Here is a 26,487-nt window from a genome sequence, read left to right as displayed (position 1 = left end):
CCTTTTCTCAGGGACCCTCACCAATGACTCACTGTCTTATTTCCCTCTCTAAGTTCTCTCTAAGCCCCTCCCTCAGCCTAGAAACTAACCTAACTTTTCTCTCTGTCTTGGAGCCTTACTGTTTATGGTATAAATTCTAGGCTGTGAATTTGTACCATAACCTCTCTCAGAAAAATCTTTTCTCTCTCCAAGTTATTCACCTGCCATCACGTTACCTAGTATGGATTCTGGAGATATGAGTTTGAGGCTTCATTTCATACTGGATTCTTAGATGTTTTATCTTCACTAGGAAAATAAGCTTCAGCCTTGGCCAATGATAATGCTGGAAAGTCAGCAGGGTAGACCCCAGTTTCAGTGATAACACTTCTAACTCTGTGATTCCGGAAATATTCACTATCTTCTTTGAGCTTCAGTTTCCTCATTGATAAAATAGGGGAGAGTTGTGCCTCAGCCACAGGTTTATTGTGAATAGTTATTAAAAGTAATAGCTTTGCCACATCGATACAGTGCCCAGAACACTGTAAGTACCCAATGCATAGGAATCCCTTACAACTAACATCAGGATCAAATTGCATAACAGTTAACTTTTAAGAATAATAAAACTACATAATACTGACTACCTATTTAGCATAAGAAAAGCTCAAATTGAGTCTTTTAAAATGAAAAAAAAAAAGCATTGGAGATGAACTGATGCATGTGGACATGGCAGTTGAAGTAAATGTGTTATAAAAAATAGGTAAAAAAGTGATCTTCTCTTTCTTTCCATTCTCACCTTCACTGAATCCCCCATAAGTGGCAGCCAGGGAAGGGTGTGACTCAGAACTCCCTCCAGGAGAGAACTTACTGCAGGGAATGCATTTTTGATAGTTTCTAGACGCAGGAAACTCCTCCTGATGGCAGGAGTTACAACAGGTTTGGTCAGTGGGAGTCCGACCTGCAGGGCACATGTGTAGGCTCCATTTCTGTCTCCGAGGCCAGTCCGTTCATGTGCCCATTGTGCCAGTTCCAGAGTGACAAAGGGTGGCTAACCCACGTTATCTGTCTACTTGGTTAACCAGGGCCTCTTCCATAGAAGATGCTTTCTATGGGGCATTAACGTGGCTACAGAAATCTTCACACTTTGACTGACTCCCATATGTTGGTCCACATGTTTCTCCCCAGACATCCTTGTCTCTGATCTTCCAATCCTTTCTTCCTAGGCTCCTGAACAGATGGCAAGGCTATTGGCCACTGCCTAGAAATCTGAATATATTCTCACATCAGGTCACTTCTCCTTCCAAGCAAAGTAGATAACCAGATGTACTGCTCACAGCCCTCCCACGGAGAAGACTCTTCTTCTACACCATCTTTCAAGGCCACTTCTGGATGTGGCTCTAATGCAACTGATGTCCTTTTCGACCCTATTCCCACATACCAAGGTAGGCCATCTATAAACCAAGCATGAGTTTTTTCCTTCTCCTGCTGGTCACATGGGACCCTTTATATGACCATCGACATGAGTGACACTGACGCACCCATGGAGGACCACATGGGGAGATCTGGACTGATCTGCTAATTAACGTTATCATAGCTCCGGCCCTACTCAGACATAATCCCAGATGGACTGTTCTACCTTTTGAATGCTGCCAGCCTTCCTGACTGCATTCCTCAGGTGCTCTGATAGATCCAGCTTATAATAGGCAAGTCCAGGATGTGGTCATTCAGTGTCCCATGCTCAATTGTTGCTTTTCTACAGGAGCCCAGTAACATGCCAGGAGCTGTTTCCCAGAAAGTGTATAAGTCTCTGCTGCAGATGGCAGAGCCTTGCTCCAGAACCCCAGGGCCAGTGCTGCGATTCTCCCTCTGGAGTTTTGTGTAAACTTTACAATGAATCTTTTCCCACCACCAATACCTCCAACTCTTCAGTGGTAGGGTTGCTTGCATAGCAGTCTGGACCTGCTGCTCTACTCCCACTCAAAGCCAGTAGCTTTCCATGTCACTCATCACATGTGCTGGAGAATTTTTTCTTGGTGTGAAATCTGTTGCCTCAGAATCCAAAAGGCTATCAGCCAATCTGCCTACTTCTTTGTAGTAGTGATGCAGAATGCAGCAAGGTTACTTTTACTTTGAAGAAATTATTCTGGCACACCTCTGAATACTTGCTCCCATGCTGGGAGGGACCCCCATAGCATCTCCATGCATGGGGAAGTACCAGCCCATAGCATCTCCATGCATGGGGAAGTACCAGCTCTCAATAGGGTCATGGATGTAGCCCCTGCAGCTTTCAGGCTTCATGGTACACCACAGAGCCAGATTCTGCAGGAATATCTACCCGGATGTCCTTATCCTTGTTTCAGGGACCCAGGTTGCCCAGTCAGGGAAAAGGAATATAACAGATGTAACAAGTCTATCTCAGCAGAAAATTTCTGTCTCTGGGGATCTGTGATTCTATCAAGCTCTGTGTCTACCCCTTGGCTATGTCAGCTTTTCACTGCAGGAGATAGAGGCCTGGTACATATTAGGTACGATTTATTAAGCGGATGGATGGATGAATGGATGGATGGATGGATGGATGGATGGATGGATGGATGGATGGATGGATGCAGTGGCACTGGACAAGCAGTGGTTTGGAAAAGCATAGAACTTATTTTAAAATCTTAGTTTTATATTATTTCTGAATAAGGTAGGAAATATAGATGAAAAGATAAGAGAAAACCAGGCTCAGTTTTTCTATAAGAAACTTCTTTGCCCTTTACTGTGTCTCTTTATCCAATAAATCATAACCATGAATCATTCAATGAAACATTTATGTTGTTTCTCATATCTTTTATAAAACAAGAAACTATAACCATGTATAGAATATTACACTAAAATTATTTTGCATAAAATGAAATAATGGACAGATTCAAAGTTACATGGCTAGTTATAAGCTGCTTCCTTTATATAATAAACAGAAAGTTGAATATGCCTCACATTTATATTTGTCACTTATTGAAAATTGAAAGCTTCATGTATCTTAAAGATATCTTAGTAAACAAACTTACTCAGCGAATAAATCAACAGAAAAATATAGGTTGGGGCTATGGAAAACAGCAGGGAAGAGTGACATTTAATCTCCTCAAAATGATATTTGGACACAAAATCTTGTTTGGTAAATGTTTCACTATCAGAACGTCAGTCTTTAAAAATATCTCAGGCAATTAATGTCACAAAGCGAGTCAGAACCAAATAGTTGAGCAAAACAACAAAATCTGAAGCCAAGCCACTGCATACAAACCCTTCTGAACCAGAGCAGCTGAACGTAAAAAGGCCATGTGGAAAAGCCACAAGGGAGGAAAAACTGCCAAAGAAACCCCTTAATTGTTCCATGTGGATAATCAGATTATTTGCAAGTAACAAGATATTTACCTCTACATTTCCAATATTCAAAGCAAAGGTAATAAATTCTCAAAACTCATCACTTTCTAATTTTACAAAAATTTACTATTATCTCTGCGGTCTTTAGATTGTATTTGTTGTCTTTGTATGGTAGAAATGTTATATGATATTTGGTAAAATGGATCCTCTTTAGTTTTTTTTATTTCAACAGTTTTTGGGGAACAGGTGGTTTTTGTGTTACATGAATAAGTTCTTTAGTGGTAATTTCTGAGATTTTGGTGCACCCATCACCTCAGCAGGGTAAGCGTATCTTTTCCCAAGCCCAAGTTCAGGGACATCACCTTGGTAGCTTGAAATCAGCCATACTGGGAGAAGTTGGCAAATGCTATATATCAAGGCTTTTTCTTTGTTCAAAGACCTTGTCATTAAACATTTACCAGTTTCCCCTGGCAACACTCTTTCTGCCTGTAAACATCTGAGAAAGCTGTTGGTCCTCCCTGACCAAGGACCAAAATAGTAAATACTTTGGAATCCACACCAGGTAACAGATGATGCCTGAGTTCACACCAATAGTGTTAGATATGCTCCCTGTTTCGTGATTCCTGAAGCCAAGCACTGCACTGTACCACCATCGCACAGCATGGAAATTATTCTGATCAACAAGAACCAGTTTTGTGCCACACCCTACTCCTATTATCACATATCTTCTCTTTCTGTGTCTACTGAGATTTGGATACCACTGTGCAACATGAGAAGAAGCAGAGGGATGGATAAAGATGTCTTTCATCTTGGGAAGATTAGTCCTCTAAGAAAGGGCAGAGAAAGGATGAGTACAGGATGCCTCAGCCACAGTTCCATCTTCTCCAGCAGTAAGTAGCTAGTCCTGAAAATACCCAAAGGCAAGAATTTGCCACTGCAAGGGAATTTTTTTTTTTTTCCTCGTGAAGTCCAGCTGGTTCAGACTGCATGAAAAATGCCCTGGTTTGTGGAAGGCTCATTTTATTTTACTATTTGCCGAATAATCTCCCTGCCTTAATAGGCTAAAGGACATTCAGCTCTTTCCTGATCTGTATTTTAGATGTATTTTTTCTCATTCCAAAATTCTCCACATTAAATCGTTATGTTTTTTCTAAAGTTACCTGGGCTTCAATGTAGGTTCTAGGCAAATGGCATCAGGTCCACATAATTTCTATCTAAACCCAAGCTGTCTTCCCAATACAACTGATGACTAGTTCAGTTCTTTCCACCAGCAAGACAGGCCTGTAGCCTCATGTTAAATGAACAATGGTGGTTAAGGGAATGGCTGGGGCAAAGAAAGGAGAGCAGAAGTATATAAAGTGCATGAAGTTCCTTGTCAGAGGAAGGAGTCTGAAATTAGTAATTTTATTCTGGATGCTAATTTTAGATGTAAGTAGGTTCTTTCAGATATCACGAACTGGGAAATGATCATGTTGCTTCAAGTAATGGGAACTTATTTATGATGTAATAGACAAAATGTATACAAGTTCTATGAGAGATGGAAGTAAATAAAAATTACTCAATCCCACTCTGTTTTTAAAATTAATTTCAACTTTCATTTTAGGTTCAGAAAATACATGTACAGGTTTCTTACACAGGTATACTGCATGATGCTGAGGTTTGGGGTGTGGATAGTGAGCATAGTACCCAATAGGTAGTTTTTCTATACTTGCCCTCCTGTCTCTCTACCCCTTCTAGTAGTCCTCAGTGTCTATTGTTCCCGACTTTATGTCCGTGAGTACCCAATGTTTAGCTCTCACTTATAAGTGAGAACATGCAGTATTTGGTTTTCTGTTCCTACATTAATTCACTTAGGATAATGGCATCCAGCTGCATCCGTGTTGCTGGAAAGGACATAATTTTATTCTTTTTATGGCTGTGTGGTATTCTATGGTGTGTATGTACCATGTTTTCTTTATCCAGTCCACCACTGATGGGCACCTAGGTTGATTCCATGTATTTGCTATTGTGGATAGTGCTGTGCTGAATATATGAGTGCATGTGTCTTTTTCGTAGAATTATTTATTTTCCTTTGGATATATACCCAGTAATGGGATTGCTGAGTTGAATGGTAGTTCTGTTTTAAGTTCTTTGAGCAATCTCCAAACTGCTTTCCACAGTGGCTGAACTAATTTACATTCCAATCAACAGTGTATCAGCATTTCCTTTTCTCCATAGCCTCACCGGCATGTGTTGTTTTTTGCCTTTTTAATAATAGCTATACTGATTGGTGGGATATACTATATCATAGTGTTTTTATTTGAATGTCTCTGATGATGTTGAGCATTTTTTTATGTTTGTTAGCCACTTATATGTCTTCTTTTGAGAAGTCCCTGTTCACGTTCATGTTTCTTGTCTACTTTTTAATGGGGTTATTTGTTTTTACTTGTTAATTTGTCTATGTTCCTTGCAGATTCTGGACATTATACCTTTGTCAGATGCATAGTTTGTGAATATTTTCTCCCATTCTGTAGGTTGTCTGCTCTCTGCCAAGGCCAATGTCCAGAATGGTGTTTCCTAAGTTTTCTTCTAAGATTCTTATAGTTTGAAGTCTTACTTTTAAATCTTTAATCCATCATGAGTTAATTTTTATGTATAGTGAAAGGTAGGGGTTCAGTTTCAGTCTTCTGCATATGGCTAGCCAGCTATCCCAGCACCATTTATTGAAGAGGGAGTCCTTTCCCCATTGCTTACTTCTGTCAGCTTTGTCAAAGAAAAGATGGCTGTAGGTGTGTGGTTTTATTTCTGCATTCTCTATTCTGTTCCAGTTGTCTATGTGCTTTTGTTTTGGTTACTGTGGCCTTATAATATAGTTTGAAGTCAGGTAATGTGATCCCTCCAGCTTTGTTCTTTTTGCTTAGGATTGCTTTGGTTATTTAGGCTCTTTTATGGTTCCATATAAATTTTAGAATAGCTTTTTTCTAGTTCTGTGAAAAATGTCATTGGTAGTTGACTCGGAATAGCATTGAATCTACAGATTGCTTTGGGCACTATGGCCACTTTAATGATACTGATTCTTCCAATCTGTCACAGCACAACATGTTTTGCCATTTGTTTGTGTCATTTATGATATTTTTAGCAGTATTCTGTAGTTCTCACTGCAGCAATCTTTCACCTTCTTTGTCATATACATTCCTATTAGTTTGGTGCAAAAGTAATTGCAGCTTTTGCCATTACTTTAAAAATGGCAAAAACCACAATTACTTTTGCACCAACCTAACAGGTATTGTTTGTGTGTGGCTATTGTAAGTGGGATTGTGTTCTTCATTTGATTCTCAGCTTGAATATTACTGGTGTATAGAACTGCAACTGATTTTTGTATGTTGATTTTGTATCCCAAAACTTTCCTGAACTCATTTGTCAGTTCCAGGAGCCTTTTGACAGAGTCCTTAGGATTTTCTAGGTATAGAATAATATCATCAACCGTTAAGGAAACCAGCCCTACACCACCCGGCGGGTAACCCGAGTCCAGTGGAGACAAAGGAGAAAGAGACACAAAAAGAGTTTAAAAGGTGGGTCCAGGGGACCAGAGAGTTGGAGGCTTGCTTAAGGCCCAGAGCTCTTCGGTTCAGCCTAATTTATTTGTTTACAAGCTCTTTGTTCTTAGGGCAAATGGGAGGGGTAGGAAGGGATGAGGAAAAGGATTAATCAGTGAAGGAGAACTAGTGGGTCATTCAATAAGATGTAGAGCAGTGGCGGTTTCTGTGAATTTTCTTGAGCAAAGGCGTGTTTCTAAACTACTTAAGATCTTTAACTTATCGGGACTGAAATGGGTGGGAGAGGGTTTTGAGGAGCCAAGATGTATGATTATACTCCAGTGCTTCAAGGGAGTGTTATTTCCCTGAGCAACCTGCGGAATGCCGGGGAGTGGTGATGCTTTGGGGCATAAAGACATGAAGGCAATAAGGAGAGCTTTCTCCTCAGAGGCTGCCCATGGCTCCCCAAGGGTGTCTCACACAGGGGAGACCAACTCATCTGGCGCTCCAGAAACTCTCTTTCCCACATCAATAAAGAGAGATAGTTAAACTTCTTATTTTCCTATTTGGTTTCTATTTACTTCTTTCTCTTACTCGATTGTTCTGGCTAGGACTTCCCAGAGCCCACTTTAAAATAATTTATGAGCACCTTCAGATTATTCTGAAGAGAATGTTTTGGTTTTTCTTCCACAGACTTTAAACTTTCAGAAAGCAAATGCCCTCACGTGTGAAGAGGCAAGAGACAGAAGTTGAGAGATATCAAGATCCTAATTATTTAATCTGGATTCATTCAAATGATAGATAATAACTTCATCGATGCAATGTAAGTGACTCTTATATCCTTAGTTTTATGGGCTCAGTCAATAAATTGCTATTTTCCCTTTAGCAAACATAGAAAAAAATCAGATCAAGAGCAAACCAAAGCCAAAATTAGTAGAAAAAAATTATAAAAATCAGGGAAGAAATAAAATTGAAACAAAATAATGATACAAACGATCAATGAAAAGAAAAATTGGTTCTTTGGAAAGATAAACAAAATTGACAAACCTTTAGCCAGACTAAAAAAAAGAGAGAAAACACAAATAAATAAAATCAGGGATGAAAAAGAAGACGTTACAAGTGTTACCACAGAAATTCAAAGGATCATTAGAGACTACTATGAGCAACTACGTGCCAAAAATTGGGAACAGAAAAAATAAATTCCTAGACACATACGACCTACCAAGAGTGAACTATGAAGAAATCCAAAACCTGATGGCCAGGCACGGTGGCTTAAGCCTGTAATCCCAGCACTTTGGGAGGCCGAGACGGGCGGATCACGAGGTCAGGAGATCGAGACCATCCTGGCTAACACAGTGAAACCCCGTCTCTACTAAAAAATACAAAAAACTAGCCGGGCATGGTGGCGGGCGCCTGTAGTCCCAGCTACTCAGGAGGCTGAGGCAGGAGAATGGCGTGAACCCGGGAGGCGGAGCTTGCAGTGAGCTGAGATCCGGCCACTGCACTCCAGCCTGGGCGACAGAGTGAGACTCTGTCTCAAAAAAAAAAAAAAAGGAAATCCAAAACCTGAAAGACCAATAACAAGTAACAAGATTGAAGCCATAATAAAAGGTCTCCCCACAGAGAAAAGTTGGGACCCAATGGTTTCACTTCTGAATTCTACCAAACATTTAAAGAAGAACTAATACCGATTCTACTCAAACCATCTCAAAAATTAGAGGAAGAGAAAATACTTCCAAACTCATTCTATGAGCTGAGTATTACCTTGATACCAAAACCAAAGACACATAAGAAAAAAAGACAACATAGCCCAATATCCCTGAAGAACTTTGATGCAAAGATCCTCAACAGGAAACTAGCAAACCAAATTCATGAACACATTAAAAAGGTCATTCATCATGACCAAGTGGGATTTATCCCTGGGATGCAAGGATGGTTCAACATACACAAATCAACCAAAGTGATCATTAATATCAACAGAATGAAGGACAAAAACCATATGATTATTTCAATTGACACAGAACAGTCATTTGATAAAATTCAACATGTTTTCTTGATGAAAACCCTCAAAAAACTGGGCATATAAGGAACATTCCTCAACACAAAAAGCCATATACAACAGACCCACAGCTACTATCATGCTGAATGGGAGAAACCAAAAGCTTTTCCAGTAAGACCTGGAATAAGTCAAGGATGCCCACTTCTGCCACTGTTATTCAACGTAGGACTGGGAATCCTAGCTAGAGCAATCAGACAAGAGAAAGAAATAAAGGGTATCCACACTGGAAAGGAAGAAGTCAAATTATCCTTGTTTGCAGATGATTCGATCTTATATTTGGAAAAACCTAAAGAATTCACCAAAGAATTATTAGAACTAATTAAAAATCAGTAAAGTTGCAGGATACAAAATCAACATACAAAAATGAGTAGCATTTCTATATGCCAACAGTGAACAATTAGGAAAAGAAATCAAGAAAACAATCACATTTGTAATAGCTGCAAATAAAATAAGATTCCAAGGAATTAACTAAGGCAAATAAGTGAAAGACTTCTACAATAACAACTATAAAACCCAGATGCAAGAAATTGAAGAGGACACAAAAAAAATGGAAAGATATTTCATGCTAATGGATTAGAAGAATCAATATTCTTAAAATGTTCATACTACCCAAAGCAATCTACAGTCTCAGTGCAATCCCCACCAAAATATCAATGACATCCTTCACAGAAACAGGAAAAATAATTCTAAACTTTAGGAACCACAAAAGACCCAGAATAACCAAAGCCATCCTGAGCAAAAGGAACAAAACTGGAAGAATCATGTTACCTGACTTCAAATAATAATACAGAGCTATGGTAACAAAAGCAACATGATACTGGCATATAAACAGACACATAGACCAATGGAACAGAAAAGAGAACCCAGAAATAAAACCAAACATTTACAGTGAACTCATTTTTGACAAAAATGCCAAGAACAAACAATGGGGAGAGGAATATCTCTTCAACAAATGGTGCAGGAAAAACTGGATATCCATATGCAGAAGAAAGAAACTAGGTCCCTCTCACCTTAAAAAAATCAAATCAAAATGGATTAAAGATGGCCGGGCGCAGTGACTCACGCCTATAATCCCAGCACTTTGGGAGGCCGAGGTGGGTGGATCACAAGGTCAGGAAATCGAGGCCATCCTGGCTAACACAGTGAAACCCCGTCTCTACTAAAAATATAAAAAATTAGCCAGGCGTGGTGGTGGGCACCTGTAGTCCCAGCTACTCAGGAGGCTGAGGCAGGAGAATCGGCTTGAATCTGGGAGGCGGAGGCTGCAGTTAGCCAATATCACGCCACTGCCCTCCAGCCTGGGTGACAGAGCAAGACTGTCTCATAAATAAATAAATAAATAAATAAATAAATAAATAAATAAATAAAAAAAAAAGGATTAAAGAGTTAAGTCAAAGACCTCAAACTATGAAACTGCTACAAGAAAACACTGGGAAAATCTCTCCAGGACATTGATCTGGGAAAATACTTTTTGAGTAATGTTCCACAAGCACAGGCAACAAAAGCAAAAATTGATAAATGGGATCATATCCAGTTAAAAAGCTTCTGTACAGCAAAGGAAACAATCAACAAAATAAAGAGACAACACACAGAATGGGAGGAAATTTTGCAAACTGTCCATTTGACAAGGGATTAATACCTAGAATGTAAGGTGCTCAAACAACTCTCTAGGGAAAAAAATGTAATAATCTGATGTTAAAATAAACTAAAGATCTGAATAGACACTTTTCAAAAGAAGACATACAAATGGCAAACAGGCATATGAAAAGGTACTCAACATCATGGATCATCAGAGAAATGCAAATCAAAACTACAATGACATGTTATCTCACCCCAGTTAAAATGGCTTATATGCAAAAGACAGCATTATGTAACAAATGCTGGTGAAGATGTGGAGAACAGGAAATCCTTGTACATTGTTGGTGGGAATGTAAATTAGTACAACCACGATGAAGAAGAGTTTGCAGCTTCCTCAAAAAACTAAAAATTGAGTTACCATATGATCCAGCAATCCTACTTCTGGGTATATACTGAAAAGAAAGGAAATCAGTATATGGAAGAGATCTCTGCACTCCTATGTCTGTTGCAGCGCTGTTTACACTAGCTAAGATTTGGAAGCAACCCAAGTTCCATCAACAGATGAAAGGATAAGGAAAATGTGATACATATACACAATAGAGTACTACTATTCAGCCCAAAAAAGAATGAGTTCCTGTTATTTGCAACAACGTGGATGGAACTGGAGGTCATTATGTTAAGTAAAATAAACTAAGCACAGGAAGATAAACTTACACGTTCACACTCATTTGTGGGAGCTAAAAATTAAAGCAATTGAACTCATGGAGATAGACAGTACAATGATCTGGGGCTAGGAAGGGTAGTGGGGAGGGGGAGAAATGGGGATGGTTAATGGCACCAAAAACATGCTTAGAATGAATAAGACCTACTATTTAATAGCACAGCAGAGTGACAATAGTGAATAATAATTTAATTGTCCATGTTACAATAACTAAAAGAGTATAATTGGATTTGTAATTCAAAGGATAAATGCTTGAGGGGATGGATATCTCATTTTATATGATGTGATTATTATGCATTGCATGCCTGTATCAAAATATCTCATGTACCCCATAAATATATACACCTACTATGTACCCACAAAAATTAAAGTTAAAACTTTAAAAAGATCACTGATGACAGATCATCATAACAGGTATAATAATAATAAAGTTTGAAATATTGCAAGAATTACCAAGATGTGACACAGAGGCACTAAGGGAGCACAGGCTGTTGGAAAAATGGTATCGATGCACTTGTTTAATGCAGGGTTGCCACAAACCTTTAGTTAAAAAAAAAAAAAAAATATATATATATATATATATATATATATATATATATATCTGCAAAGCACAAATGAGGTATACATGTATGTAGAAAATCCTTCAGAATCTACAACAAAAGTCAGTAGAACTAACTTGTTAACTCAGCAAGATCATAGGATAATAGTCACTGTGTAACAATGAATTGTATTTCTCTCTTCTAGGAATTAAAAATTGGAAATTGAAATTAAAAATCCAATGCCATTATACTAGGAAAAAAATCATTAGGTGTTTAGGGATTAATCTATCAAAATGTGTGTAAGATCAAAAAATGCCCAAATCAAATCTATCTGTAGATTCAATGCAATTCAAAATTCCAGCAGGATTTTTTCTAGAAATTGAGGTGAGCCCTAAAATTATTTAAAAATGCAAAATATATAGAATAGTCCATTTTTTAAAAGAAAAACAAAGTTAAAGGACTTAGGGCACCTAATTTCAAAACTTTCTATAAATCTACAAGAATAAAGACAGAGTGGAGCTGGTTTAAGCATAGACATATAGATCAGTGGAATGGAATAAAGAAATAGTTCTGGAACAACTTGCAATGCAACTGGGGGCTGGGGAAGAAGAACCTCAATCCTTACTTCTCATCATACTAAAAATTAATTCATAATAAATGATACTGCTAAACACAAAAGCTAAAACTATAAAACATCTAGGAGAGAGCATAGGAAAAACATCCTTGCCACTTTGAGTAACCAAAGCCTTCTTAGGATTCAATAGGCACAAACAATAAAAGAAAGAAATAACACATGGAAGTTCATCAGAAGAAAAAACTTCTCTTCAAAAGATACCATTATGAAAATGTTAAAAAAAAACAGCAAAAATTGAAAGAAAATATGAGTAATACATATATATCTGACAAAGGATTTATGTGCAGAATATATGAAAACTGTCACAACTCAAAAGTTAGAAGAGATATAAATCAAGGAAAGATGGGCAAAATATTTAAAGAGGCACATCACAAAAGAAGATACTTGAATGACCAATATGAAAAGATGTCACCAGGGAAATGCAAATTTAAAGAAATATACAATGAAATAGTTTGATAGTTTTTATACAAAAACATACATTTACCATACAACCCAGACATTTCAGTCCTAGGTATTTTACCTTTAAATAGTGAAAACATTTGTCCACAAAATGACTTGTATATGAATGTTCTTTGCAGCTTCATCCACAAGATCCCCAAACAGGAAACAACCCAAATATCCATAAATAGGTGAATTGATATAAATAAGTGGTATGTTCATATCATAGAATACTACTCAACAATAAAAAGAAATGAAGTACATACAAGCGTAAAAATGTCTATGAATCTCAAAACATTGTGCTGAATGAAAGAATTCAGAAAAAAAGAGTAAATACACCATTCTTTGATTTATACCAAATTTTTAAAAGGAGAATCAAACCTATTGAGAAAGGATGTAGATCTACAGTTGCAAGGTTGGGTGGGGACTGACTCCAAAGGAAAAAGAGGAGGTTTTTTTCTTTTTTTTTTTTTTGGTGGTAGATGCATTCTATATTTTAATTGTGGTAGTATATATATATATCTGTAAAAGCTCATCAAACTGCACATTTAACACATGCAATTTTAAGAGTTTGTTTTTATTTTATTTACATTTTACCTGAATAGAGTTTTAAACAAATTTTTTAAAGACTGACAAATGGTCTCAAAGACTTAGTCTTTAGAAAATTTAGGAAAAGAACTTAATGTAAATTAATTTGCTGACACACTTCTATAATACTTTTGCCCTACATTTTCAACTACTTGATTATTGATTGCCTCTTCATTTGACAATTAATTTGCAATATTTTAAAAAATAGAAAAGTAACTTTTTCTTTAATACATGTATCAATTTTTAAATTCTTTATAGTTTAGGTAGGAATGTTTACTTTATATTCAAATAATTTCTAGTATTCAGTGTTATGCCCTTTTTTGACTTTTTGCCTGTATCTCTTTGGTTTATTTCTAGTTGTTGCTGTATGCATACTTATCACAGTTTACATGGAATTAATATTACATCTCTTCACATATAGCATTAAGAACTTGTGACAGTATGTATATTTCTATTTATCACTTCCTCTCTTTTTGATATATTTATTATGTATTTATGCTAATTTTGTCTTAGTCAAATGTCTTTTGAAAACTAAGGTAAGTTTTTAAATTGTTGTGTATTTATTACTTGTTTTATTTTTATGGCACTCCTCACTTATTATTGTAGATCCAAGCTTTCTACTGATACCAGTGCTCTTCAACTGAAAACTTGCTTTAGGCAGTTCTTATAGTGAAGATCTATAGGTGAAATATTCTCTCAGCTTTCATTTTTCTGAAAATGTCTTCATTTTGCCTTTATGTTTGAAGAATATTTTTACATATTGAAATTATAGATCGAAAAGTGTTTTTTGTAGTGTTTTAAATATGTCATTCCATTATCTTTTTACCTTGCATTGTTTCCTGTGTTAAGTCAGTCATAATTCTCATCTGTATGTGCTACATCTTTTTCCCCCCTGTGGCAACCTTTAGGACTTTTTATTCATCTTTCTTCTTATCAGTTTATAAATTTTTGTGTATTTATTTAACTTGGGGTAAATTGACTTTTTAAATTATTATACTTTAAGTTCTGGGGTACATGTGCAGAACGTGCAGGTTTGTTACATAGGTATATATATGCGCCATGGTGGTTTGCTGCACCCATCAACTCGTCATCTATATTAGATAGTTCTCCTAATGCTATCCCTCCCTTAGCCCCCCATCTCATGACAGGCCCTGGTGTGTGTGATGGTCCCCTCCCTGTGTCCATGTGTTCTCATTGATCAACTCCCACGTATGAGTGAGAACATGCAGTGGTAAATTGACTTTTACTTGCCATTCCTTCACCAGTGCTTCTGTTGAAATCAGTCAAGTCTCTTGAGTTTTGGCACTTTCTCCTCCTCCTGCCTGTATTAAGATCCAATGTTTCCACCCAGAAGTTGCCACAGCATACTGCTCACTTATGAAGGACTTTTCTTTCTTGTAATCACTTTGTAAAGGCTTATCTACATCCAACAGTCTTCAAAAATCCCACAGGTACATGTAAGTTGTATGTTGTCTGGATTTTTCATGGTGTTACCATGGGAGAAAAAGCCATCCACAACTTTTCACATCCTAGCCTGAAGTGGAACTGCCTATACCAGCTATTTCCTAAAGTAGCCTTAAGAAAAGAATATGGTCTTTTGGATTCAGACATACATAAACTCAAAAACTGGACTCTGTATTTACTAGCAGAACATAGTTCAGCTATGCACATAGCAGAACTGTACTTACTAGCAGAACAGTTCTGCTAGTGGCTAATATTGAAAATATCATCTAGCTGATGAAAATCTTTTAAGAGATTCCACTAAAAAAGAATGAGCTACTGTTAGATGATAATTTCTGCTGAATTTTGCTGGGTCCCCTGTGTAGCTGAAACTGGAGCCAATGACTCCATCAAAACTGAATACCAATTTGTGTGCCATCCTGGGATTTAACAATTAAATTCTGACCAGTATTAGGTGTGGAGTTCTATTTAGGGAAAAGGCGTTAGGCTGGTGGGAACAGGGCAAAGCAAAAGGAGAAAGCAGATAAGCTATGAGTCTGCCTTTCTTCATGATCCAGGACACATAGCCCTCCTGTGCAAATAACTCACAATCTTCCTGTGCCCGACTTATCACCAGCCCCTCGGCTGACAGAAAAATCCAAGTTAGCTCACTGCAACACTGGCATTATTAGTACAAAGCCCTCTTCAGCACACAGCATAGCGCCATTCTATAAAATCCCCAGCAAGCCTTTTTCTCCTTGCAGTCAGCTCCTTTCTTGCTGACCTGTTTGTTGCACCCTTACAATGTATTTTCATATCTTCTCTAATAAGTTTTCCTTTCCTAACCTAAAACTGTCTTGGCAAATTCTTCTTACCACCCATGCCACTGACCTAGATAGTCACAACCTACCTATGACATTAGGTAGTCATAGTAACAAATCGGTCATTTTGTTCTTAAAAATGAAAAGCAATAGTCCACTCAAATCTAATTTCATGTTGTTTATTAGAAAGAAAAAGAAGCCATAGTTTCAAAGCTTAAAATCCTAATAAGAACATTTTGTGATTTTTTTTTTGCAAATATGTAACACAAATTGATAGAAAATTAACTTGCCTCAGAAGTGAAAAACATGATCACACCAATCACAGGAACGGTGTGTGTATACATTTTAATTCAGAGCATATGTGATTTAGTAAATCATTCTGCACAGAAATAAGTACCTAATAGTCATTTGCTGGTCTAACATCTAATTTTTCTCTGCTAAATCTGCTTATGAACAGCTTGATGAGAATGTCATAATATTAAGGAAGATAATTTTGTATGTAGGACATTCCTTTTATACCTAAAACTATGAAATCAAATGAAGAGTTTCAAGGAAAACAGAATTAAACAGCATCATTTACCATGTTGAAGACAGTAAATCTCTTCAAAAATTAGAAATACAAAATTCTTCCTTCAGAAAACCATTAGCCATCATGCTAAGCAGTTATGATAAAAATAATAAAAACTATAAACATGAGATTTTAAAAGTTTCTTATTTTAAAAAAATAGAAAAGAAAAAAAAGAGGAAAGGCATACTATGTCCTAATCCCATTATCTTTAAGAGTTTGCTCTTATTCCAAGGTCAAGTCTGTTACTCATTTTATAAACGAGCCAGGTCTAAGGGTTTATTGTATTCTAAAAACCTACAGTGATCTTGAAATTTCAAATTCAAATCGTTTAACACTTTCTTCATCTTCACAAGCTCTTAGAGAATCATAAAGCATTAATACTGACCTTGTGATGTAGTTAAATTCTATTTACATTTTTAATACAGAAAAAACTCAGTTTGCATAAGATAGATGATAGAAAGGTTGATCAAAGAACTCAGGTAAGATTGAAAAATCTAGGCCAAGTATTTTATACACATTCAGAAATACACACTAACATACACATGGGCACTTCCCCACAAATGTATACCACACTGTTGGAAAACACAACCAGTGGTCTATAAAGGTATTCCTTTATAGCGCAGGGTTTTTTTGTGTATACAGACCATAGATTTCTGTTCCTTCTCTATTGTAAATAGGTGTATGTGTAATTGTGTTCTGTTTATCTCACCCTGATCAAAACCTGCTTGCCTGAAGCCTAGCATTTGTAACTACCTACTCTTCTGTTCACTCCACTAAGCTTTATCCTTACATCTGGGACTTACCTCACATGTAGAACCTGCTTTAATACTCCCAGCTGTCCTCCTAGAGTTCCACCCCAACTTATTCACTCAACAACTATTTATTGGGAACCTACTACGTGCCAGACACTATGAAAACAGAAGTGAATAAGATACAGTTCTACCCACTCAGAGACTTCTTTCCTGCATATAGGCAGGTAGAAGGAGCTGGTAGGGGTGGGGAGGAGGGAAGAGCACTGGAGGTCAAGGATATGATACATTGTCATTATATTCTAGGCACTATGTGCCAAATATTTAATGTATATTATCTCAAAACCTCACAACCATATGGAGTTGAATATTATCATATTTCTACAGATGAGGAAAGTCAGATTCAGCAGATTGAAGAATTTGCCCTAAAACACAAAACTGGTAATTGATAGAGCCGGGATTCAAACCACAGCTGCCTGTGTCCAGGTAGCCTATTCTTGATCCTATCACCAGACTGACCCATATAGGATATATACTCCAATACAGTCAGACTTACCAGCTCCTCTGTACCCTCCCATGCACACCCCCCAACCCCTCCTGTCTTGAGACACAACCAGGCTGACCCACACAGGTATGAATTAAACAGTGCAAACATCTTCAATTGCTTTATTCGTATAACTCAGAGTTGTTTCTGTGGACTTTCTAATGGCAGATGACTTAAAACAAGTACTTTTGAGATTTCTCAGTCCAGCAGTGATTCTCATCTCAATCAATTCTGACTTGTAATTAAGTCACTTACCAGCTTAAATTTTAGTGAGCTGAATGTTCTGTCTTCCTTCATCCTTCTTCCCAGGGCAGTTTCTGAGTCCTAGGGAAGCCTTTGGGAGCATTGTAGCCTTGGTAGAATATACGTAGCTACTCTAAGGCTCTAAGGTCCTGTCTCTGCTAGTGTCTACTACTGATATAACTTGCCTGCCCTCTTGGTTCAAGTGGTATATTGGACCTTGAGCAGGGCTCAGAGCTCTTGGCCACAGGCTCTTCTTTGCCTTCTGGTGCTGCCAGTCCTCTGGATTCAGTTCCACACTCTGTCTGGACCATGACTAGAAGTGCATGCAGCATTCTTTGAGTGAAGACCTTCTCAGACCAATGGGTGACCTCCTGGGAGGCTTTCCGGCTACTACTCTTAGACAACTTCTGTGTCCTCATGCTGGATCCCCAGGAAAAATTGGATTCCAGATCCATGGGAAAAGCTGAGGAGAGGGTGTTTTATCTGGTTCACTTTTTTTCATATATACCACCTCCCATTTTGCTAAGCTGGCATGGAGCAGGGCTTTTCTCTCCATCTTGCTGTTGTTCTAGATCGTACCTGGGACTTTCCTCTCTAAGATTCTAAGACTTAAGGAAGATTTTATAGGGTGGAGACAGGTATATAGGTGGAGTTCAGAGAGTGTGATCATTACATTGCTTCTCATTTCCTTTTTTTCTTTCTCTAAAATCTCCTCTCCTCTAGCTTGGAGGTCATTTACTAAGTCTGGGGATTGGGGACAGAAATACAAACATGCTTTTCAGTTCCTCAAACCTATTTCTGGTCTCTTCTATCTTACACTTACCTCAAACTTAGAATCAAAGAGGAAGTCAACTTTGTTATCTGCTGTGAACTATTCCTATATCAACAGAACTTTCTGCCAAACGAGAAAATGTGGGCAGCTATACAAGTTGGCCTTGAAATGGCAAAGCAATTAATGATTTGAAATATCAACAATAGACATTCCACTGAAGTTTGCCTTTTAACCCTTTCCCCCTGCAAGTCAGTGTGCATGGGTAGACACAACCATAAAAAGTGAAGTTATGGGTAAGGTGTCCTCATGCAGTTCACATTTTCTTAAGAGCAATATAGATGCTTGATTGACAGAAAGAGGTGAAATCAGAGACAGAAGCCAAGAGAACATTCATATGATGCAAATTTTGATATACAGGTTTAAACAAACCCCAGACTGGTGGTATTTGAAAGCATTTAGAATTATTCAGAGAGAAACTGGGGATTTTCATGATTTTTTGCAAGTTTCTATCCTCAACTCTAAAAAAGCAATAAGAACAGAGATACAGAAAAACAGTAGGGAATATGACAATGTACAGATAATCATTTGGAAGTCTCACTTTGTTCAAAGAGAAACAATGATCATAACAAAGGTGGCTTACCTTAACAGAATTTAAAAGGCAAATAATTTGAAATAAAAAGCACAGGGATATTTAATATGTTGAGTTGCTTAGGAAGTGGTTCAATGCAAATTTGTTGAATCAATGTTTCCCTGGCAGAGAGGCAATTACATTTAAGAAAGTTTTAAAAAGTGGTTACTAAGCAACTACACTCAGCCTACACACATTGTTCATAATCTCTGGTAAATTATAGAAAATGACAGCCTGCCATTAGAGAACAGAGACATACAAAATTAAAGCATTATTATTCTATGTTCCTCCTACGGGAGAAAGATCCATTATATATTTGGTACTGTTATTAGGTTAAATAACTACAATAGGTATTAAATGTTAATGTGTTACGGTATAAAAGAGTAAAAACCCAAGTGTTTTTCAAAGAATGACCCTTGTAAGTAGGTATAACCTTCCCCTGACTTGACTTCACATTATATCCTCTATGTCATAGCAAGAGCAGCTCGAAACAGTACTGTATTGGCAGAGTTTTAAGTGAGTCTTTGGTAAGAGGAAAAAAAAAAGGGAAGGGGAGGGGAGGGGAGGGGAGGGAAGGGCGAGCAAGCCCTATAAGAAAAATATACATATCAGTATTATTCACAATCCAGAATTCTCCATTCTTTTTTTTTTTTTTTTTTTTTTTTTTTGAGACGGAGTCTCGCTCTGTCACCCAGGCTGGAGTGTAGTGGCCAGATCTCAGCTCACTGCAAGCTCTGCCTCCGGGGTTCACGCCATTCTCCTGCCTCAGCCTCCCGAGTAGCTGGGACTACAGGCGCCCGCCACTTCGCCCGGCTAGTTTTTTGTATTTTTTGGTAGAGATGGGGTTTCACCGTGTTAGCCAGGATGGTCTCAATCTCCTGACCTCCTGATCCACCCGTCTCGGCCTCCCAAAGTGCTGGGATTACAGGCTTGAGCCACCGTGCCCGGCCCCAGAATTCTCCATTCTAATAAAATAATGATATCTTTGGCATCAACACTTTTTTGATAGTGGTACTTTAATGACTGCCTACTATTTATTTAGAAGAGAAAAATCAGTATATAGCAGTAGATAAAATCAAAATGCCCCTATTTAAGACATCAGGAAAACAGCTAGTTTCTTTCTTTTTTTCTTCCTTCCTTCCTTTTTTTTTTTTTTTTTTTTTTTTCCTCTTCTTGAGTCAGGTCTCGCTCTGTCATCCAGTCTGGAGTGCAGTGCTGCAATCACAGCTCACTACAGTCTCAACCTTCGTGCTCTAGCAATCCTTCTGCCTGTGCCTCCCAAAGTGCTAGGATTACGACCATAAGCCACCATGCTTGGCCCTAGTTTCTAGGAAAACAAATGTTTCTATTAAAAGAGTATGCCACTATGCATGCCTGTAGTCCCAGCTACTCAAGAGACCAAGGCTGGAGAATCGCTTGAACCCGGGAGGCAGAGGTTGCAGTGAGCCAAGATCGCACCACTGCACTCCACCTGGGTGACAGAGCGAGACTCCGTCTCACAAAAAAAAAAAAAAAAAGTATGCCACTAAATTTAGTAATCATGTGGCAAATGTCCACCAGATAAGGGTTCTCAAATTTCAGGGGAACTCTATTGGCCAAACGTATTTTGAAATTTTGTTCATTCTCTTATTTATGAAAATAATTCCTACAGTTGGATAAAACCATATCTCTACTGTTATCCATTTCCATTTCAATGTGCATTATAAAACAATACATCTTTGGAAATAGTGAAGTTATTTTCTCTTCTTGCTCCCACTTCCTACACCTCTTCCCAGCCTGTAATAATCAAGCTCAGAGGCAGTAATAAGCACACAGTGGCTCTTTCTTACTACTCAGCAGCAACCGCTTCACACAGTTATTTCTCTTTCTCTCTAATGTGGCTCTCACCATGTCAGTAAAAATTCTGAGGACTGAAGAAACCTGCTGCCTAGCCCCGCTCATTTCAGCATGTCCTATTGCCATATAGGTCATTGGTATTGACTGTGACCTAGAAAAATGGGTAAGAAAAGTAAGATCAGTGTCAAAAACAACAAATGAATGGGAACTGAATAGGAACTGTCAGAAAGAGTTAGGCATTCTAGAGGCTCCCTGCCTTGTCATGATCTCTCTCCAGGACTACGTGAATTTTCTTTCATTCCATTTCTCCTTTTCTCTTCATTGTATTTCTACTCCATAGCTGTTTTGCTTTCTCATAGTTCCTGAATCTTTATAACCTGGATTTACCATGGCCTTGAAAAAATACTTCATGATATTTTTTCATCTCCACCCACCACTTCTAACTAAATTGTTCCTTTGTATTCATTAGTTCAAATTTTTGAAAAAGAAAATTAACCCAGTTCATCTTTCTGAGCCAGACCATGTTTCAGATCACTGCCTAGCCTATGGGCTGTGTGACAGTTTTTAAAATATACACAAAAATCTTTGACATTTCTCCCATCCAGAGACAGGGTTCATGTCTCCTCCCCTTGAATCTGGACTATGTGAATACAATAGAAGTGGCAGTGGGCAGATTTCCAGGATTAGGCCTTAAGACACCAGCAGCTTGCTCTTGGAATCTGACCACCAGCTGTGAAGAAGCCCAGGTCACACAAAGAGGCCAGGTAGGGGCTGTGGCTGACTGTTCCAGTGGAGGTCCCAGAAAACAGCCAGCATCAACCACCAGAAATGTGTGAGTAAAGCTATCTGCAGAGGACCTAGTCCCCAGTCGATCACTCCCAGCCTTTGAGTCTTTCCAGCTGATGCATCAGATATTGTGGAGCAGCGACAAGCCATGCTGATTGTACCTATCTGAATTCTTGTCATACAGCATATGTGAGCATAATAAAATGCATGCTTTATACCCTAAGTTCTGGGATAGTTGGTTATATAGTAGTAGACAGCTGGAAAATATTTTGGTACCGTAAGTCAATTACCTATAGCTGTGTCACAAAACTACACACTTCAGTGGTTTAAAACAACGATCTTCTTTTTTTTTTTTTTTTTTTCCTGTTTCTAGGAGTCAAGGATTTGAGAGGCATTCAGCCAGGTAGTTTTGGTTCAGAGTCTGCCACATAGCTGTAGTCAAAGCCTGGAGCTGGAAGACTATAACTGCTGAAGCAGCTGGGGGCTGGCTAGGCACCTCCCTTTCCTCTGAGGTTTCAAGGGCTCTCTTCAGGGTCTCTCCATGTATACTACTTTGGGCTTCATCTCAGGATGATGGCCTCAGATGACAGAAATTCTTACATGGTGGCTCAAGGTTCCAACGTGACTGTTCCAATGAGCCAAGCGAAAGATGCATTGCCTTTTTTGACCTAGTCTTGTAAGTCACTTGGCATCATTTCCACCATATTCTTACCAGTCAGCTGCTCATAAACTCAGCTTAGAATCAAGGAGTTGGGGGAGATAGATTCACTTTTCAAAGAGAGGAGTGTCAAAGAAATTTGTCAAAGTTCAGTCCTGGGCCAAAGCTCATACCTATTCTAATCAACTACGCCGAAGGCTAGTGGGATCATAGGTGCACCTATGGCCTCTCTTCTGTTAGGGACTGGAAGCAGGGATAGCTCCCTTAGAAGGAACTACATTGGCCAGTTCAGAGCACTACATCCCTTGCCTGCCCAGAACTCAGGGTCCTTCTTCCTCTTCTTTATGTCCTACACACATCTGCAACCTGTTGACCCCATCTATTGAACATCTCTTGAACTCCCCACTGGCAGTTAATAGATGATTTTTATAGAAAATTTGGAGAACACAAAAAACTACAAGGAGAAAAAAAATACCCTTCCTCCCACATACACAGTTCCAGAGATGCCCACTCCCAACATGGCCTGGAAAAATGTCAAGGACCACTTCAAAAGCTGCTTGCCTATCTCGGAGTCCAGAGTTTTCTGTGGTGTCTAGTCTGTTTCTTTGTTCTCCTTTTTCCATGCTCCCATTCAGAGTTATTTCTTACCATTTTATGGGCTCAAAATGACCACTGGTAAACATCAAAGCACCCTGAATACAACAAATGAAAAGTAAAGAATATTTATAATAACTATTTTTATTGGTGTACAAAGGGAAAATAAAATCTGTCTTTTCATCCTGAAACTCAGGATTTACATATTTGTGATCAAGCAGTATTTACAAATTTGTAGTCTGCATTTTTCCTTTGTACTATAATTTTTGTTGTCATTATGATCTTTAAAATCATGAAAAGAAAATGTAAAGTGAAATATCTAATAGCTTAAGCAATATGTTCATTTTTGTTCATCACTTTACTATTAATAAAAAAATTATTTTTAAGTTGAATTACCCAGCAAATAAATTAACCCAGTTATAACTTCACTAATCATTTCTTTTATTTCTATTTTTCTCAATTAAAATAGAATTATTAATTAACATAAATTTATGGGTAAGCTTGGTAGACTGAGTATAATTGTTTTTTCCTTGTAACCTTCTGAAATCCCACTAAAATAAAAGGAAAAGGAATTTAAAACTATAAATCCACAAAAAAGAGAAATAATGACAGCATATGAGAGATCTCAACAAAATCTAGAAACTGAAAAGCAATAAATGAGAAGCAGCTTAATAGACCAAAGACAAATGAAGCTTGAATCTATAATAGGATCTCTAATAAGAAGTAAGCTAATTATATGCCAAAAGGTTAAGAAGTTACAGAATCTTGAAAATTCTCAAGAATTGAATAAACCAGATATCACTGAGTCCAATAGTTTAAGTTGGTCTGAAACCAAGAGGATTGTCTGACAATCTTCATAAGGAATAGACAGGACCCCAATGAACTCCACCAGCCCATTCAGTCAGAGTCTGAAGAAGAACAGGTACCTGAATACAGACAAATCTGTAGGGCACGATGCTAAATCAGGCACAGAATGACAAATACCACATTATTTCACTTACAGGAATCTAAAAAGTTGAGCTCATAGAAGCAGAAAGTAGAGTAGTAGTTACGAGGGGCTGGGAATGTGGAGAGATGAGGGTTTACAGAGGTGTTGGTCAAAGAATATAAAATTCAGTTAGACAGGAAGAATGAGTTCAAGAGCTCTATTGTACAACATTGTGACTATAATAAATAACAATATATTGTATACTTGATTGCTAATTTTAAGTGTTCTCATTGCACACAAAAATGCATGTGATAAATGCATGTTAATTATCTAAATTTAGCCATTCCACAATGTACACATATTTCAAAACATATTGTATACATAAATATATATAATTTTATTTAATTTAAAATTAATAATAATAATAATAATATTGTATTGGCAGGCCTAGTCAGTATAAATACAAGAAAAATAAATTTAAGGCATTAGACTGGGGGCAAAAATCAGTGAGATAATAAAGCATTACCTTCATAAAAACAGAAGTCTGTTAAAAAGGGACATTTCAAGAAAAGGAGCTCTTTAAAATTAAAGTATAGATATATACTTTTTAAATTAAATCCCACAATTAGAAGATAAAGTTAAGGAAACCTCCTAGAAAGTAAAAGCAAAAAAGACAAATAAGTGGAAAATAGTGGTAGGAAAAAAAGAAAGTTAGAGGAAGTTTTGCATCCAATTTAATTAGTAAGAGTTCCAGAAAAAGAAAACAGAAGAAATGGGCAAGAGAATATTTTCAAAAAATAGCATGCATGTCAAAAAATCCCAGACCTGAAGGACGTGAGTGCCAGTTTGAAAAGGTCCACACAGTACACAGCAAAATGAATAAAAATGACTCTCACCAAGGCATGTTATGGTAATACTTCAGTAGGCAGGGGAGAAAGAAAAGACCTAAAGTTTTTGGATAGAAGAAAATGATTTGCATCAGTGTATCATTAAACATCTCAAAATTACATTGTGTGTATACTATAAGAGACATATTGTTGCTATAAGATTAATGATGGCCAAAAGGCCCTCTCAAGTACCTCACAGGGTCTACACTATATGTTCACTTAGCAGTATGGTGCAACCTGGCCTAAGATTTCCAACCATGGCCTGGTAATTACTGGGTTTCTATGACAATGAGACCTAAAAATGCTGGTTGCCCTGGGGACAAGACCACTCAACACAGACGCAACCTTAAAACAATGCTTACCCTCACAAGAATAACTAATACTTCCTTTATAAAAGGAATACCTGGCAACTGACCTGGACTGAATGCAGGTATGAAAGAGGAGAAAGAATTCCCCCAAACTCTGAGAATGGTCCCTAGATGGAGACTCTCCCAGTCATCTGACTTCTGACGCTCTCTGGCCCATGCCACCAGTCTGCTCCCGCTATCTGTCTTGTAAGAGCACTTCCAGAATAAACTGCCCAAACATTGGACAATGTCTAAGACTCGTCTTTGGAAACTAGAAGAGACTGATGTCTTCAAAATATTAAGGGAAAAATATTTTCAACCTGAAATTCTGTGCCCAACCAAACTACCCATCATGGATAATAATAAAGAAAGTTACCATAAATTATGCTCTATCAAAATAAAGAATAAGATAGGGGATAGAGGAAACAGGAGATTCAAATAGGTGACAGGCAAAAAGAATTCCCTGGATGGTGCTAAAGTGAAGTCCCAGTATAACAGCTGAGAGGGCTCAGCCTTCAGAGCAACCAGTTCTGCCTATAGAATAGAGGGCATCAGAGGCAAAGTCATCAGGGGAAAAAATTAATTGATAGATTACCTGATGTGTTTGACTGTTTTGATAAGTAATTCATTGATCTGTTGGAGCATTTTGGGATTAAAAATTGGTGATAGGTACATAGAAAATCAGGCAAACAATTTTAAACTTCAGAGTAAAAAAAAATTGTCTTTAAAATATTGGAATGTGTATTTAGTGAAATTCAATAACCTTTAAGAATGAAAAAAAATCACTCAACAAAACTACCTCAACACAATAAAGGCCACCTAGGAAAAGTCCACGGCTATCATAGTCAAGGTGAAAGACTGAAAGCTTTCCCACAAGATCAGGAACTAGACAAGAATGCTCACTTTCAACACTTCTATTCAACATAGTGCTAGAAGTCTTAGCCAGAACAATTAGTCAAGAAAAAGAAATTAAAAGCATCCAAAAAGAAGAATTAAAATTATCTCTATTCATAAACAACAGAATCTTGTATGTAGAAAACCTTAAGGATGCCACAAAAAAAACCTGTTAGAAATAATAAACAAGTTCAACAAAGTTACAGGATTCAAAATCAAAACACACAAAAAAGCTATATTTCTACACACTAACAATGAATAATCTGAAAAGGAAATTAAGAAAATAATTCCATTTATGGTAGAATCAAACAGAATAAAATATTCAGAATAAGCAAGCCAAAAGACTTGCACACTGAAAATTACAAAATGTCACTGAAAGAAATT

At 37.5% G+C, this 26,487-nt stretch overlaps 1 pseudogene; it reads right to left on the bottom strand.

The window, feature by feature from the left end:
• LOC112627020 overlaps positions 1–18,192 on the bottom strand; it is a 59,065-nt pseudogene extending 40,873 nt beyond the window's left edge.
• Positions 18,193–26,487: the final 8,295 nt, after the last annotated feature.

This window comes from Theropithecus gelada, chromosome 6 (genome assembly GCF_003255815.1).
Source record: "Theropithecus gelada isolate Dixy chromosome 6, Tgel_1.0, whole genome shotgun sequence".
Classification (NCBI taxonomy): Eukaryota; Metazoa; Chordata; class Mammalia; order Primates; family Cercopithecidae; genus Theropithecus; species Theropithecus gelada.
Note: the sequence above shows the minus strand (reverse complement) of the source record. Positions and strands in the feature narration are given on the sequence as shown.